At 42.7% G+C, this 18,603-nt stretch overlaps 1 protein-coding gene across 4 annotated transcripts in view; it reads left to right on the forward strand.

The window, feature by feature from the left end:
• The window catches only part of grin2ba (glutamate receptor, ionotropic, N-methyl D-aspartate 2B, genome duplicate a), a 184,192-nt gene that overhangs the window by 81,771 nt on the left and 83,818 nt on the right, over window positions 1–18,603 (forward strand). The gene's annotated exons all lie outside the window — the stretch shown is intronic.

Consider the following 18,603-nt stretch of genomic DNA (forward strand, 5'->3'; position numbering starts at 1 on the left):
ATGAAGCACAGTAATATTAACAAGGTGAGAGGGCATAACAATACACAGATAGTGTAGCATTGATGTCGATAGAAAAACAAACATTTGAAATGCTATTTTTGGTGTCCTCCTTCCTCTCTTTTCACTCTCTGACATGAGGGCTGGATGATACCGCAGTGTCTGTACGTCCAATAAATACTTGCCATTACATGCAAATGCTTTGCTATTCAACAGATCCTTGAGTGTATTAGTGTGTGAGGGTGCATACATGTAAGTGTGTGTGTGTGTGAGTCACCAGCACAGTCTCCAGATGCAGGATTCAACTTGTGTTCAGTGACACAGCGTGCAGAGAGGCGAGGAGAAGCGCGGATGTGACTGCCAAAAGCTGGCTTTAGTGCCACAGCTGGTGTGTGTGTGTATATGTGTAGATGTACACAGGTGCACTTTATGTGTGTGTACACTTTCTCTCAAATGTGCATGTGTGAGCAACACTGAAGAAGTACATGTGCGTTCATGCATGCGTGCATGTGCACGGGGGAACAGTGAGAGAGAGGAAGAGTAGCTTGCACATCCACAGTGTGTATTCTGTTGCTGCTGTTGCAACCAACTGTCAGGCAGAGAGGAGGAGAGGGAGGAGACGTAAGGGGGGATGGGAGCAGGCTGACTAGGTGTGAAATCATAACCAATGCTAATGGATGTAAAAAACCATACATCATGTGTTTATACGTATGAAATCACAGCCAAGGGGGTTAATCAGCCAGTAAAGGGTTTATAGGCAGCTTCCACTGGTTATAAACCCAGCTGTGAATCAGTGGCTGGAAACAGGAGCTCAGATTGATTATTTTTAACCATCATCATTCAGGATGATCAAACCTTCCTCTTCAAAATGTTTGATTCAATGCCTAGAACCTGTGCCTAATATTCACATCCCTGGTGCTTTATGTGCAACTGCAGGCCTGGGTTCAAACGTCACCAGCATGTTTTTCATACACACTGCTTTCCTTTACAGATTTCCAACTGTTTTCATAAATAAAATTAAAATATTTCCGGGCTGTGAACTTGATATTTACACCAAAAGTTGACTAGAAATTCAGGTCAGGCTGAATATTTGTACTTATTTTATGAGGTTGACTTTGGCTCATAACACAGAGAGAGTGCCTTTTTTATGATTTGCTTCTGAAAATCTATATATCTGAACACATTACAGACAGTGAAAGGACTACAAGAAATAAGGGACCAAGAGATGCAACAAAAAGTCTCAAATTGGAGACATTTATGCATCTTAAAGGTGTCATATTGTAAGAAGTAAGATTTCCATGTCTTTTGTGATGTCATCAAACATGTGGACTCATCTGAGGCGCCACCACCTCGAGGCCTAGAACAACATACACATTGTTTGCTATCCAACTGTTAATATGTTTTGTTTGTTTTGTTAATTAATGTTGATGCCAAAAAATCGGCAGAACATATCGGATCAGTTAACCCTCCGAAGTCTTCGGCTATTATGTCCGCTAAAAAATTTTATTATTTAAAAATCTTCACCATGCCATCAGTTTTTTCAGCGCAACCTCACCTATATGTCCTGATAATTATTTTTTAACTTTGACTTACTTTGCCAAAATTTTGACGAGACATAAAATCTGATCTTGAAAATTATGTCTCAAAACACAGATATGAATACAGGTTGCAAATATAACATATAACAGGTAAAATGAGGATAATATCTGTTCTATATTTTATACTAAATATATCTGACAATATCTCTGGTTTTACTTGGCTGAATATCATCAAAAAGGCAAGGCTCAACGTTGCTTCATTTTTATGTCTTCACGTCATGAAGAAGTAATGTGCGGGTGGTTTCATGAACTCCAGAGGGTTAAGACTGACGTCAAAATAATCGGCACCGGCCTTAAAAAACCCGTGATCGGTCGACTACGACTCTCCACTATGTTTATTATACAAGAAAAATAAATCTCAGCAGTATTTCTGCCAGTCTTTTCTGTGTCCTACTATCTGCTCTTGTTTGTTTTCACCCTCAGTTCAAAGGTTCAGAGGTGAGCTTTACTGGCATGACAGTTGGGCTCCGTTGCCAAAGCCGTTCCACTGTTGGATCGGTGCGTGCCACCACAGAGCTCTCTCTCTTTTCCTTCCTTACATTCATGTTCTGTAGCACCTCCACATGTCTGATGTGCTTCCAGTGTGTGGCTACTGTATCCCCTGACACAGCACACGCTAACCCTCTTCTCTCTGCTCTTATTATTATCTCGCCCGGCCCCGCTCCTTCTTTTCATTTCATCTGGTTCTTTGTAAATGCCGTGTCCAGCGGTGTGAAATCTGTTAATCGATTGTGACACTGATTGCGGGCCGTTGTTGTAGGGCGACTGGGCGACAGGGAGGGAGAGACAGGCAGAACGGCCGGGGGGATAGAGAAAAGAGAGTGGATTGGTGTGAGGTGTAGTGCACGTGAGTGAGAGTGTGCACGTGAGAAAAGAGAGGGTGAGAGATCGGGTGAAACAGAAGGAGAGGATGAGATGAAAGAGAGGGAACACGTGGATGAGAGACAGGAAGAGAATAATGGATGGGCGCAGAGTGAGAGAGAGTGTGTGTGTGTGTGTAGGGGTGGGAGGGTGAATGAAATATTCCTAATTGCCGGGCTGAAGGTTGCTGGTTGCTGGTTTAACGGCTTGATGACTTTAATGGGCCATTGTGTGCCATTTAGATATTGTTGTGGTTAAAAGGCTTTGGCAGCCACAGAGGACGCCTGTCACGGCAGCATGCAGAGGGAGAGGGGAGACAGGCCACAAGTGTGTCACAGTGTGTGTGTGTGTGTGGGAGAGAGAGAAAGAGCAAAGAGACGAAAGTGGTAAATGTGTGAAGAAGAAAGTGAAGGTATATCATGTTTTTTATTTTTAGTATTACTTTTTTCGCTTAAAGAAAACCACATAAACATGCTGACAGACTGTATCACATCAAGATGTGACCACACTGCATAATAGTTCTTTCACCAGTTCCCCAACCCAGTCTCTAAAGCACTTCTCTTACCCCAACAACCTCACTGCATGGCCTTGACTAAAGGAAAACCAACAGCAATAATAGGGGTCTTTCCACTTTAGAGTACTTTTTTGGAAAGTGTGTGAGTGTTTTGGCCACGTCCACGAGTTAGTTCCCCTGGGCCTCTGTTCCCATACAGGTACTTTTGTAGCGGCTAGCTAACGGAGTTAGAATGTGACGTAAGTAGTTCTGTGACGCTAACATGATTATTCAGCAATAATTTTGACCGTGATAACAGAGCGACGTGGCAAGTCCAAACAGTCCAGACATCAACATCGTCTTCTCTTCTTTGGTTTCTAGTTCTGGATTCTCTCGTCTCAGTCTGCTCTGCTTATTTCTTTTAAAAAGGCGCTGTTATGTTGTGGTTGTGTCGAGTTCTACTCACGTCATATCCCACTTAAACCGTATTCAATCATGGCTGTGGCTCAGTCGGTAGAGTGGTCGTCTTCCGATCGGAAGCTTGGTGGTTCTATCCCTGACCATGGCAGCCTACATGTCCAAGTATCCTTGAGCAAGATACTGAACCCCAAATTGCTCCCGATGCTGTGTTCATCGGTGTGTGAATGAATCTCTAATGGTGGCAGGTGGCACCAGTGTGCCCTGGTAGCCTCGGCCACCAGTATGAATGTGTGTGTGAATGGGTGAATGAGCGTAGTGTGTAGTGTAAAGCGATTTGGATAAAAGCGCTATATAAGTGCACCCCATTTACCATTTACCCTTTACCAATCAGTGTTGACTAGTTAGTAGCGGCTCAGAAAGTTCCTACCCGAGGCAGGTACTTTCTGAGCTGCAAACAGGTGAAGTTGGGTGGATCTTGGGCGGATCCTCTCTACCAAGCCACACCCATAGCGGCTCGCTAGAGGGAGAAGTACCTAATGGAAACACGCCTAATAATAACAATAATAACAATAAAGTTACTCAATACATGGTCACAAACAAGAGAGTAGCCTACAGAAACATTTCCCACATGCAGACTTGCATATAAAGGCATGGACACATGCATTATAAAGCAGCACATTACATATTGCTCTCAGTATATCTACTCGAGTATCAGCAGGAGGAGTGCATGTAAGGTTAAGACAGGTTAGATTGACAAAATATAAATAAATAAAAGTACATCAACTATTAGATATCTACAATAAAAACCAGACAAAAGCAAGCGGCAGATTAATCAATAGCGTTAGCGACCACAAATGGAGAAAGATGTGAACTAAATGTGGACTGAGTGAACACAACCTGGCTGTTGGGACCAGCAAACACAGACAAATTTAAGTCCTGTGCTAGAATGGCGGACTCCTCCACAAACACTGAAACTACTGTAGAGAGGTGAACAGAATGTAAATACATTAAATGGTTATTGCTGACCATAAAAATAGCATAAAATGTTTGATTTAACTTCAGTCACAGCAATAAAATACATTTTACTTTGAAAAACAAAAATAGAGACATGGATGGAAAGATGCGGAGGTGAAGTGAATGAATCCCAGGATTATGAATGATACAGTCTGAAGTATTCACAAGTCCAGCGGCAAGTTTAGACTCCATCTGCCCTAAAGCTAAACAACCTCTCACATCTCTGCTACATACAACTCTGGCTGTCTGCTCTCTTGTCTTTTTTAAAGCTTCACTGGCTCCACTTTCTTTTAATGAGGACAAACACACACACACACACACACACACACACATACACACACACACACACACACACACACACACAGGTAACCACAAGTGCACACTAAGAAAGGATCTGTTGGTGGCATACTGAGGGAGTGTCTCTCTGCGTTAGCGTCTTAAGAGGCTGTGAAAAGAAGGGAGGGCGGCCTGCGGAGGAGAGGAGGGTTTTAAGTGCTCGTGCGTGGCTTTACGCAGCAAAAAACCGGGTTAGTTAGTCAGAGAGGGAAGACTGGAAGGAGCGAGGTAGGAGAAGAGCGCCATACAGATTGGCTTATTGTCTTAGCCCGTCTTCTAACATGTTCTGTTGTGGAGACAACCCCCCGCTACTGTCACGCCAATAAAGCAGATTTGAATTTTAATTTTCATCACAGTGAATGAAAGGAGCCCTCAGTGGGGGAGCCGTACTAGTGAGGGATGGGGTGGTGGAGGCAGAGACGGGGTGGTCTGTGTGAATCAGACATGAGAGGGGACTAGGAAGCTTCCTCAGGTTTCTCTTTGGCATGTAATTTCTCTCTTTCATCATTCCAGTTACACAGAACATTTGTTCCATCTGTCATGGAGCCGCGGCGGCGTTGACCTCTGCACCCCTGCTCCTCGAGGTGGCGGTGAGCGAGGACTCGGGGCGTACACTGCAGTTGTTAAGTCACTGTGGATGAGAGCGCCAGCTAAATGCCTGAAATGTAAATGTAAAAATGCAGGGGATGGGAATGGAGAGAGCGGTTGGAGAGATAAAAGAGGAGGGAGATAGAGAGGGTAGTCTTCTGCTTTGGGAGGGATGGGATTGGAGAGGCGAGGAGGGGGAAGGAGAGCGGAGATAGAGAGGGTGGTCTCGCCACTGACAGTGACTGAGAGCGAGCCTTTATCGTGTTGCCAGGAAAAGAACACAGAAGCACATATCAACCGTACTCTCACTCTATTTCCCTTTGCTCTCTCCTCCTCCTCCTCCTCCTCCTCACTGTGTCTCTTCCCTCTGAAGATCGAGGTGGTTTCATGTATCTCTCGCTTCTATAGGTTGAAGACAGTTTTAAGGGTAAGTGCTGACCTTGGTCCTCGCTTTGTTGCGTGCACCAACTAGATAAACTGAATCAGAATTGGGGGGGTGAGTCGAGGTGAAGTCTCCCTGATAGCAGATTCACGTGAGATGTATGTGTTTGTGCGAGAGAATTCCGTTTTCATAGTGTGAAGTGGCGAGAAACAGCCCCAGCATGATGATGGCTCTGGGCCTACAACTGACAGCGCAGCACAGGTGCACTCTGGGATGCATGATAGATGGAGAGAGGGAGGGAGGGAGGAAGGAAGGAAAGGAGGAGAGACTTAGCAGGGGAGGATAAGATGAGAGCGAGAGAAAAAGTTACAGGTTGTCAAAGAACGGAGAAGAGGAAGGAGGAAAGAAGGGAAGCGGAGGAGGGAGAGAGGAGGATAATAGGGGGAGAGATGGAGAGCGGAGAGTTGAGGGCAAGCCAGAGCAGCAGATTGAAATCAGCAGATATGACAGGAGTGGAAGAGATAGCAGAGGACAGACGGAGAGAGTGGAGGGGGAATAAATGGATTAATAACATCCCTCATCTGGACCTTACTCCCCCCGCTCCCCCCTCCCTCCCTCTGTCTCCCTTCCCCACTGCTCAACTTACTATCACCTTTCCCCTCCTCCCCTCTGCTCGGAGCAAGGGACAGGAAGAAAGATGTCTGACTAGAGAAGCGTGCTCACCTCCCTGACTCCCTAAACCACTTTACAGCCGCCCTGGGACACTCTGTGGTCCTCCTGAACCGCAGCGTCTTCACTGTCCCCACTTTCACTCCCCACCGCATGACTTATCCTCCCTCTTTACTGGGGAACACTTTAAAACTCTTTTTCGGAGAGCCGTGTAGTCGAAAACTTTAGGGTCATGAAGGTTAAATCTGTACAACAGTGCCCTGCATTATCGCTGTGGGGCTCCTCTCTAAAAATATCTAAAATCTTTGCTTTGGTCAATGAGGTCTGGTGTAGTTTAGAGTGTGGCCCAGGCTGCATATTTCTCTCTGGACATAAACTGAGAGAGTGGTGACCAAGTCTGACCATAAGAGCTTGCCTGTGTTTATGCATTATCACATAAATAACAAACCCAGACACTGAACGAGAAATAACCCAACACCGACAGATCCATCATTTTTGCATTTGTAAAAAAAAATAGCCTGACGCAGCGTGACAAGTAGGCCAAATCTGACTTGAAACCCAAACCTGTTGGGTCCCAGGTTGGGTCTCCAAACTCACGTATGTCTGTGGGTGAATTGGTGGGCGGGATATCAAACAGGTATTTGACTAGATGTCTACTCATAGAGTAAGTATTTTCAAGGGTTAACAAGGTTTGAGAGTTTGTAGAGGGCAGCAAGTCACATTATCCTCTGAACTATTGTCCAACTGAACCCGTCAGTGTTTTCAAGACTTCAAACTTGTAGCAAAAGTAACTGATCCTTTCCTAAACCCAGCCACTCGTTCTCACATGGCAGTTTACAATGTTAACGCTGGCAGATTTGAAAACGACTGGTCATTGATTTCTAGTCGACCACAGTTGGTTTGGTTTTGTCAACTGAAATAACACCCACCCATCAGATTTCATCAGCTGGAGCCTATTTAACTTACATTAGCTGCATTAGTTAGTTGACATTGTCTCCAGTTGACTTTGAAATGTTTCCTGCTGACACGTTTTAAAATAAGAGCCCTGTAACTGCCTCAACTATCAACATACATACGCACTTGATACTGTGATATCATGCTTTAGGCTAAAGCTGCAAAAATCTGAAGAAAATCTATGTTGGCTATAGAGCACATGGAAATACAGATTCCAGTGTAGAACTAGTGTTACGAGTATGATGAAGAATCTAAGATCAGACTGGTCTCACACTTTCAAAACATACTATACTAATGGAAAGGCTCGCGGAATGAGGACTAATCAATGTATTTGTGCTACTGAGTTAGCTCGCTGAATATGAGTCTGTCTCTACACTTCATTTGAATGCTGTGCATGTTGGATATAGTAATCATTGGTGGCCGATATATTTGTCCAGTCACCTAACACATGCTATCGTGGACATTTTTAGTTTTTTTTTCCTAGATGTAACCTTTTTCCCCCCCAAAATATATACAATATTCAGAGCTGGTAGATTGCTTGGTTACTTCTATAGGAAGCAGGCACAGACCACATTACTGCACAGACTGCTCTCCCCTCAAAAACATCAATATAGAGCGTTTGGACAGGCAGCAAAATACGACTCATATTTACGTTATAGTCTTCAGCTGCGATCTTGCTGATGTAGTAGGAGTGATTGACGGTGATGTGCAGTTTAAATGGTGGATGGTACACTCGGGATGGGACTTTCACCCAGGAACACAGGGTTCGTGTCCCGTGTGAAAACAAAAGTAAATAACTTTTTTCATAACTTCCGTTGTTTACTTAAATTCCATGGCTCAGGTCACCGTTGTAACTACTTCACTTCTGGCATTTATGGACATTTATTTACTGTTTAAACTAGAGTTCCGATTCCGATACCAGTATCGGAAATTGCTCCGATACTGCCGACAATGCTGGCATCGGTGTCAGCGAGTACTGGAGGCCAGGCACCGATCCGATACCACATAATTTATTAAATTAGTAATCTATTTACTGGTTCGCTCCGTTAAGCTCTGGCACAGTTCTTCTTCGCTGCTCTTAAAACAGTGGCGCTGTGCTGCAACCTGCAGCTGCTGTTTTAGAGGGATGAGGAGGAATTGATTACGTAACACAGACACAGCAGACACACGTGTGTCAGAGCAGGTTGACGCGAGGCTTGGAGCTAAGCTAAGTAGCACTATCATGTCAGCGAGTGGCAATATTTCACACTGGAATCTTCCACCAGTAAGACTGCGACATGTAACGTTTGCAAAGATAAAAACTCAAGTGTTGTTAATTTTAACATAAGCAATTTAATTAAACACCTGAAGACGCGTCACCCTAAAGAGCACGACAAATTTTCTAAAACAAAAGGGAAAAAGAATATGAGCTGCAGCAGTAAACTCTGGAAGCTGCCTTCCAGCGATGAGAAAAATTCCCCAGAGACAGCATTAAAGCAAACAAGATAACAGACAAAATCCTGGAATGTATTATCCTGGATGACCAACCCGTCTGTTGTCAAAATGTGGGATTTTGTCGCTTAATGACCACAATAACCACAATAATAATTATTTCACAGTCATGCAGGTGTAGTATGATATTTTTTTAATAACATACTGGTACCGGATCGGTACTCGGTTTCAGCCGATACCCACAGCACAAGTATCGGAACCGGTATCGGGAGGGAAAAATGGTACCGGGGCGGCTGTGGCTCAGTTGGTAGAGAGGTCGCCTACGGAACGGAAGGTCGGTGGTTCGATCCCCGACCATGGCAGCCTACATGTCGAAGTATCCTTGAGCAAGATACTGAACCCCAAATTGCTCCCAATGCTGCGTTCATCTGTGTGTGAATGAATTCCCAATGGTGGCAGGTGGCACCAGTGTGCCCTGGTAGCCTCACCAGAATGAATGTGTGTGCGAATGGGTAGCGTAGTGTGTAGTGTAAAGCACTTTGGATAAAAGAGCTTTATAAGTGCACTCCATTTACTATCTCTAGTTTTAGTTAGTTTTAGTCTTTTATGACGCCTTACCAGAAGGTTTTTTGCCGTAAACCTAGACCAGTGGTTTTGTAGCATGAATTCACAGAAACTGCAGCCTTTTTTATAACCACAAACCATACGTGTATGTATAAATCCACTGTACCAGGATCCACTTTTGACTTATGATCATATGTATTGTTATGGGTGGTATTCAAAAACGATCTATTCTGTCGTTTAGGTTGGAGATCTTGTTGTGCTGCAGCATCCATGGGTGGAGTCCCGACTAATAGACTTTTGCTGCATGTCATATCTCTCTCTCTCTACACACACATCGTCCTGTTGCTCTCTGTGCTGACAAACACTTAATAAAAATCTTGAAAAAACACTTGCAGGGGTAAATAAACACACATTTCTAATCCATTTCTTACACTTTAGCCCTCGTTTCTTTAGTTCTTCAAAAGACTAAAAAAGACAGCGTCCCTCTAAATGCCGAGCATATCCACAGAGTTTTGTGTCTACTTAGCCAGTCTATGTCACTGCTTATCTATATTAATGTCCTACAAAATGTAGCCACTTACTCACTTTCCACCTCATTATTTATCACTCAGCAACAGCCATACATTTCACGAGTCAAACATACAGATATATAAAAGCTAGACTACATCGCTTCCCTCCAGCCAGCCTATTTAGTCTCCTTAGCCTAACTCCACGAGACACGCTCACAGACACACACTCTGAAAAAGAACTATTACCGTTCTACAAGGACCAGGGGACAAACAAGAGCAGCAGCAGGAAAAGCATGTGACTGCAGAGGCCCCTCGGTGGGTCGTCTGCTAAACTTAGAGCAGAAATGGGCCAGAGAGAGACGATCTGTGCATTCGCGTGTCTGTGCTTGTGTGTGTGAGTGTTAAGTGGTATTAACTTCCATTCAGACACTGTCTGACTGTGTCAAGACAAGAAACAAAAAACAACCCCTTCAAGTTTAATTTGTCCCCTTCCAGTTCCTTTTACTTTTCCTTCATCTTTTTAAAGCCCTGGAAGGGAGCGGCGGCTGTGACAGAGTAGCCACATTGCAATCAAAATCATGTCGAGGCAAAAAAATTGTCAAATATTCTAATGAAGACCTGTGCTTTTTTTTAATTAAGGTTCAAAAAGTACTTAAAATAAGGTCACTGTTAATTAGATGATGGTCTGACAAATGTGCAAGCTAATTAAGCTTGTATGTGTTTGATTAAAGATAAGTAGGCTTCCATGATAAGGAATGTGATGATGAGGCACGAGAAGAGCGAAGTAGAGGGAAAAAGAGATACGGGGGAGTGAGGGGAGGTTTAATTGAGGTAGAGATGATAAGTGTGCATGTGTGTGTGAGAAGAGAGAGAGAGAGAGAGAGAGAGAGAGGGACAGAGAGGAATGACGGGGGAACAGAGAGGAGGGCTTGTCATCAATACGTAATTTTGCCGCACGTGGTGATGGCGGCTCACAGGCTTTATCTGGAATGAACGCGCTTGAGGACAGTGTGTGTGTAAGTAAGATTGTGTGTGTGTGTGTGTGCGTGTGTAAGTAAGATTGTGTGTGTGTGTGTGTGTGTGCGTGTGTAAGTAAGATTGTGTGCGTGTGTTAGATTGTGTGTGTGTGTGTGTGTGTGTAAGATTGTGTGTGTGTGTGTGTGTGTGTGTGTGAGTGTGTGTAATAAAGATTGTGTATGTGTGTGTGTAAGTAAGATTGTGTGTGTGTGTGTGTGTGTGTGTGTGTGTGTGTGAGTAAGATTGTGTGTGTGCGTGTGTGTGCGTAAGTAAGATTGTGTATGTGTGTGTGTAAGTAAGATTGTGTGTGTGTGTGTGTGTGTGTGTGTGTGTGTGTGAATGCCTGTGGCTGTGCTGAGTTTATATCTCCTGCCCACTGTCTTTTAAATTCACTATATTCAAGTGAAGGCCAGCTGTTCCTCCCCCCTCCCTTTTCCTCTTGCCTCACCTCCCACTCCAGCTCTCTTTTTCATCCCTCCATCCTCTCTCTCTCTCTCTCTCTCTCTCTCTCTCTCTCTCTCTGGCTAGCTTCTCTTTCCATCAGGCAGTGCAGCAGCAGTCAATAGCAACCCCCCCCCCCGCTCAAGTTCAAAGGAGCCTTTATAGGCAGGATAGAAATATGCATTGCCAAAAACCTCCCAGCAACAGACACCATCATCTCTCTCTAGCTTGCTCTACCTTTCTATCTCACTCTTTGTCTCTCTTCCTCTCACACTGCTTCTGTCTGTCTTCGCCTCACTGCTACGTCTTCACAGAGAAGAAATACATGTAATGGTATTTATTGAAAAATGCCTCAAGATCAATATTGTTTATGAGGGGAATGACAGCCTCATACTTTTTATTAGGCTAATTAGGATTCTCCCATATTAGCTCTTGTGTGTTATTTCAGCATAGGTAATCACACAGCATGTGAGGTGTAATCCACTCTGATCCCAGCAGTTATCTTAAAATAACACAAGGCACACAAGTTGAGGATTTGCCTCTTTATTTTGTATTATCCCACTTAATAAATAAAAGAGTAGTCAAATTAAAGAAATAAGTGTTTATTAGAAGTCTTCAGAGATTTGTGTTCCCTATATTTCAAACAGAGAACCAAAGTCATCCACATCCACATAGTGAGAGCTGATCCAAAAGGTATTTGACACAAACAAAAGCTAATAGAGAGACAACATCATCACCAACACCAGCAGCAACATGATGGGTTTTTAGGTAACTATTCCCTATAAATGGATATTTGCATGAATGCAGAATCTGCAGGCAACCAGGCAAGATTTTGATTTCTGATTTTTCCGTTTGGAGTCTGAGTTTTATTGTTATATGTGTGAGCAGGATTTGGTTGCATGCAGGTAAACTGTCCGTGTGGAGCAAAAGTGGTGGAATAACAAAATGCAACATTGGAACACACAAACTATTGTCTGAAGACGTTTTAGCTTTTTATTCATTTTTTTCAATATGTTTGTATTAGCTTTTTTACCCACTACCTTATTTCCTCTTTTCCTATGCAGACATTAAGGGTCTAAGAAAAATATTGACAGGCTTACTGATACTGAATCAGTTCTCAAAACCACAAGCAGACTGATTGCACAGGAAGTAGTGCTTTGATGGTGGATGTGTGAAATGCAGATCCCATAGTTCTGACGACATAAAGAAGCTATTTTCTTTATTCATTATGGTGGTGTGTTGTATGACAGTTTAAAAAAAAATAAGATTTGAAAAAAAAAGCAATATATTGCCTTGCTCACAGTATCGCAATATATCTCAGTATATTGAATTATTACCACTGTATCATAATTAGAGGTCGGGGGAAATATCGATACAGCATAGTATCGCGATATTTTGTGTGGCAATATTATATCGATTCGTGGCCGCTAAGTATTGATATGTAGCGTTCCGGGGCTTGTCAGTATTTTCGTCATTTTCCGGAGGCCGTAGTAGACTCAATGTTAGGAATATACTGGAGACACTGGTATCATATGAAACTAGAAAATCGAAGGAATCTATAGGCACCATGCATCAGGATATCGTGTCGGGAAGTTGTCAAAATTACAAAGTCAGGCTTTTTTTATGTTTCATTAAAAAAAATTCAGATCAGTGAAGCTTAAAGTTTTTGAAAGTTTGATAAAATGCTGCAGTTGTTGTCGTCCATGCATGTTTGATATCAGTTGAGTTCAGTTTGACTGAATACTTTGTTGGTCAGTCTGTGGGTTTGACTCATTGTGGAGAAATAAAAAGACTGAAGTGAGATGAATAGACTGAGAATTTTCTCTTATTTGACAAAAAATTCTTGATTGAATTTAATTTTGTGGACACAAAATGCAGTTAAACAGTTAAATCGCAATATATTGTATCGCAATACTCACCATATCGCAAAATGCTTAAAATCACAATCATACTGTATTGTGACTCAAGTATTGGGATAAAATCATATCATGAGACCTCTGCTGATTCACACCTCTAATCATGATATGTATTGTATTGCTGGATTCTTGCCAATACACAGGCCTACAAAAAGTATGTACTACAAGAAGTAATAAAGCTGTAGCTGAAAATGCAAAGCAGGAAATCCTAATCCTGATTTCAGGTCTCTGGATATTGACAGGCTACACCGGGACCCCCTCGAATATTGGCAGTTGTCCTCAGAGGTTAGAGCTGCTGGGTTCAATTAACAATTGTCAATTACAAAGCAGCCAAGGGATCGAAAGAGCAGCTTTATAATAATAATGTCCTAAACATTTTTTAAAGGGGGCACTCCAATGGCTCACTGGTAGAGTGCATACCACTAAGGCTGAGTCCTCATCGCAGCCAACCCAGGTTTAAAATCCAGCCAGAGGTTTCTTTGCTGCATGTCTTCCCTTCCATTCTCTCTGTCACTATCTTATAATAAAACATGACAAGTGCCCTCCAAATAATTAATAATAATAAAAATTGTAAAGGCAAGAAGATATTTCCCCCTAAAAGTAGTTCATATGCTTCAGAGACTAATTTAAGTAAGTAAAAGTCATCTCCCGTACCAACAATAAAAAAATTCTCTGTAGCCGACTGGGTGATAAGATAATCATTTTCTAATCAACTTATTATCTATGAATCAGGTTCTTCTTTTTTGTTTTAACATTTAACATAATGTTATAATAGTGTTTTCTCAAGATATGTATGCTTAGAGACATATTGACACACAGACCCAAGACCCTTCCTAACCAAAAAGAATTACATTTTCATCTGACGTTACTGGCCTCTTGTATTTATGCATCTATTGAAAGTCAACTTAAGTATATAAAACTAACCCTGTAATACATATTCATATCAGAATGCTCAAATACAACCTACAAAACATGAACCTGAAAAAAATGAGCACTCTGGTGTTATTCTACAGCTTATTAGTATAGTCTTTACTGTGGTTACATTGGAACTCAGCATGCATTTTACCTGTGAGAGCGTCTTTATATTCACTTTATGTGATCACTGTACAACACACTTAGCAGTTAAGCAGCGTGAGTCGTGTTGTGTATGTGTGTGAAGTGTGTGTGAGTGCTTTGCGTGTGTCCAAAGCGACACCCTAGCATTAGTCTGTGATTGCAGTCGTGATTTGTCATTTTGTGTTTTGTATTGTGTGAGTGCACCCTTGTATTTGAGGGTAGCTTTCAAATGCAGCTGTGCGAGTGTGTATACCAATTTGTGCGCGGATGTTAGTGTCTGTGTGTAAAAGCCATTCAAATTTGTGTGTGTGTGTGTGTGTGTGTGTGTGTGTGTGTGTGCATATTCCAAAGCAAGATTGGAAGTGGGTCTATTTCTTTTGCAGTCACTGATGTGCCCCTGTGTGTGTAATTGAAATACCTGAGTTATTGACTCTCTCTCCCCTCCAAGTCAAATAACTGCTCCAGGAGTGTGTGAGTGCACTCATTTGGAGGCTCTGGGGCAGAGCAGGCAACTCTGGCAGACCAAGGCCCGTCAACCACGGAACACACACACACACACACACACACACACACACACACACACACAGACACAGAAACACACACATATGTAACAAAGAACCCCACTGAGGCCACACTTACACAAATACAGACATGCAGGTGCACACGGGCAAAATTAGAGCCACAAACACACACTTATGCACTGATACAGACATATAACTGACACACACACGCACACACACACACTCACACACACAGATATGTCTCTATCCACCCCCCCCCCACACACACACAAATGTGCGCTTCCCGTAGAGGGAGGGCACACATGTGTCCCATCTCTCTTCTTCCTCTCTCTGACAGCAGCAGTCCTCTGTGGTTGAACAACTCAGGCTTAGCCTCCTCCTGCCTAAATGGCTGGCTGACTGCCTGACACATACACACACACACACCTCGATTTCCCTGCTCCTTCACCGGCTCCTGGCTTCCTGCCCCTTCACCGCTCACTCGCTCCACACAGGATCACAGCCGTCTGCCAGCCTGCCCCTCTTCCTCTCCATTCATCCTATTGTCACCACATTGTCCTCTGCCTGTGTCCCTCTGGAGGCTTCAAATCTCAGCTACATCCTCGCTGCTTTTTGTACATCTCTATCTTTTCTTTTTTTTTAGATTCTCGCTTGCTTAATTCTTTTCTTTCCCCTTTTTTCTCTTTTTCTCTTATCTGCTCCCTCTTCTACGCTTTTATCTCTCGCCGTATCTCTCCATCTCTCTCTCTCTCTCTCCCCTGTCTCCACCGGCCATTCATCCCGCTGTATTGTGTGGTTGTAGTGTATTGTTGTCTGTGTACAGTAGCCAGCGCTGACGTCAGCCTCGGATCCACAGAGAAGACAGTGACCGGCCTCAGAAGCGTATTCAAAGGCTCTCTGGCTGGCTTCCTGCGTCTGGCTGACTGACTCGCTGGCCTCGCCACCCCCTCTGGGAATTTTAATACTCACTAATCGATCACTTTGTGCCAACAGAGGTGATAATGCGGCCAGACCCTAATTATTGTTGCTGTAAATGAAGAGAGGTGTTTTGCAGCACTTCATTTTACCCAAGGTTCCTTATCATTCAGCGCACTCCCACGAGTGATTTTTTTCCAGTTTTTTTTTACTACCATATCTTTCACCCTCCGTCTCCCCCTGCTTCTGTCTTGCTCTTCTTTTAGCATGTATTTTTCTCAAAGGCTAATGAAAATTCTGCAGACCTCTGGCACTCTGAACGAGTGCGTTGGACAGTACATTAATACTGCTCTTAAGAAGAGGGAGATAGAGAGGAAGCCAGAGGAAATGGGGGAGAAACAGGGTGGCGGGAGGGCTGTACAGAGGATAAAGGGGGGAGCGGGAGTGCGCGAATCTGGAAATTCAATTATAACTGTGCCCTGGCAGTAATTCCACTGGTATAAATGGGACGGCAGAGTGAGAGAGGAGATGGATAGAGATGGATGAAGTGTGAGAGAAAAAGGAGGCAGAGAAGAGATAGAAAGTTGAGGAGCAAATGGATTCAAGTTGGCAGAAAAAATCGATGTGTGCATCACTATTTTGAAACCCTCTGCACTGAACTCCAGTGATGATAATGTAGGGGTGGGCGACACATCCAATATACTCAGTGTATGCTAGAGTGTGTGTGACCTATGAGCCTTTTGTTTTTGTGTTAGGATGAAAGCACGATGCAGAGAAAGATGCTAGGGCGAGTTTATATGTGGCTACTGGTGATTGTAATGCACCATTCCCCCAGTCTGTTGTTACTGCATTCATCAGCTGATCTATCTAGAGGATGTAGCGTCTCCTTAGCTCAATGACGAAGCATCTGTTAATCCATTTCCTTCACCAGTACATTGGTGATACATGATAGTAATAGGGATGGGTGTTTGGAAGAAACCTGCCAACTCAAGCATCTGTAATGTTAACGTTCAATTAATCGATTGACCGCTATGTTTTTATACATACATGGGCAAAATATATTATTTTGTATATATACAGTACTATGCAAAAGCCTGTTTTGATAACGGACGCTTTTAAAAAAAAGTTAAAAGAGACTTCTTGTCAATCATAAAACTAACTCAAGTGAGGTGATACTGCAAAGATAATGTCAAGGAGTTCAATGTTTTATATTTTAGCCCCTGAAGAGGCATGAGGTTAGTTTTCACAGTAATCTAGCATATTTAAGCATGGTTTGCGTTTAAATACATTTTGAACCTAATAATTCATGCTAGCAAGGTCTGATAGTTTGATTGTATTTCTGTGTGTTTTATAATTGTTATTGCAACTTTCCGTTTGCAAACTGAAGCTTTGTCCAGCTTAATTCTCAGCTCATTGGCTTATTGACGTACGGCTGCAGAACTGAACAATCGGCTGTGTTTCAGTTCAGTGATACTGATACACAGTCATAGATTAAATAAAAAATACACAGATCGATTAAAAATTCCACGTGATTGACCTGATTCTAAACGAGCATTAATTGATCATCGATCAATTATTCCCATCCCTAGTAATAGCCTTTATGGAGTTAGCTTTAGCCAAGCAATTACCCGTCTTCTTGTTCCCCGTCAGTGGATGAGGAGTGGCCACTGTCTTGGTGATCTGAGAATGCTGTTAAAGTCCACAGGATTGCAAGATTCGATGTCCAAAAGGTCCTGTTGGACATTTATAAAACAGTCTGATAAAAAAGTCTGAGTTTGACCATAAAAAATACTGTCTTTGTACAGCATTCAATTGAATATACGTCACAAAAGATTATCAAATGATCACATTCTGTTATATATCTTTCAAACAATGTCCCAACTTTTTTGGAATCTGGGTTGTATTAGCAAGATTGTTCTGAATGAACAGACTTAAAATAAAAACAAATTTGCAGGATCCAGCGAGACATTGTGCCTTGCAGTGGACTCTCTAGTAGCTAGAACAGTAACTAGAACTACGCTGCAGTCTAGAGTGTGTACATCATGCCATTATTTGTTTTCATTTAAGCTGTTTAAAGCCTATGTGTACAATTGCCTGCTTTGAATGAATACAGTTGTTTATTTAAACTTGTTTTTGAGTTCCCCCTTTTTGCATGCAAGTTCTTCAATAAAATCCTCTAATGAGTATAAAAAAGAATGTTTTAATGCAGACATATGGTTCAGAAGCTACTCGAATCATACTGGTGTAATTGAGTGAATCAAAGGGTTAAATCATGCATTCGTGAAATGCTTTTGCGGACATATATTGCGAGATAAATCCTAAATATATTGCAATATTATTTCCGGTCCATATCACCCAGCCCTATGATAATGACATGTTTTCACAGATGCAGCACATTATTTGCAAGAGCGTTCGACAAGTGTTTCGCATTGTAGCTCTCGATATGCCACCTCAATGGTATAACCCTGATCTCATTAATGCAGAAACAAGGTAACGGATCAACCCATGTGCATCCCCTGGGAGGGGCAGGTTAGCCTTTGATGTTGAGTGAAGCACAGATAGAGTCCTAAGGAGCCAGAGAGATTTCAACACCCTGCCTGCCTGCATGTACAGGCTGTCAACTACAACTGATTTTTACTCACATGCAGTCCACGATCGAAACACGCAACAAAATCGCTCTAATTCATGTGATTTGCCACATAAGAAGCACAGATATCCAAGAACATAAATGCACCACTGTGCATACAGTATATGGGCGAACAGGCCGACTCAGCCATGCACAATAACGAGCTCATGTCGCAGAACTGCAGTCTCGTCTAGACTAGCATTTCTCACCTCCTCCTCTTCTTCTGTCCAGCTCAATATTCCATTTCAACACTAGTGGAGAGGCTTGGATATCAGTCTGTGTGAGCGATGTTTAT

Source organism: Centropristis striata, chromosome 13 (assembly GCF_030273125.1).
Source record: "Centropristis striata isolate RG_2023a ecotype Rhode Island chromosome 13, C.striata_1.0, whole genome shotgun sequence".
NCBI lineage: Eukaryota > Metazoa > Chordata > Actinopteri > Perciformes > Serranidae > Centropristis > Centropristis striata.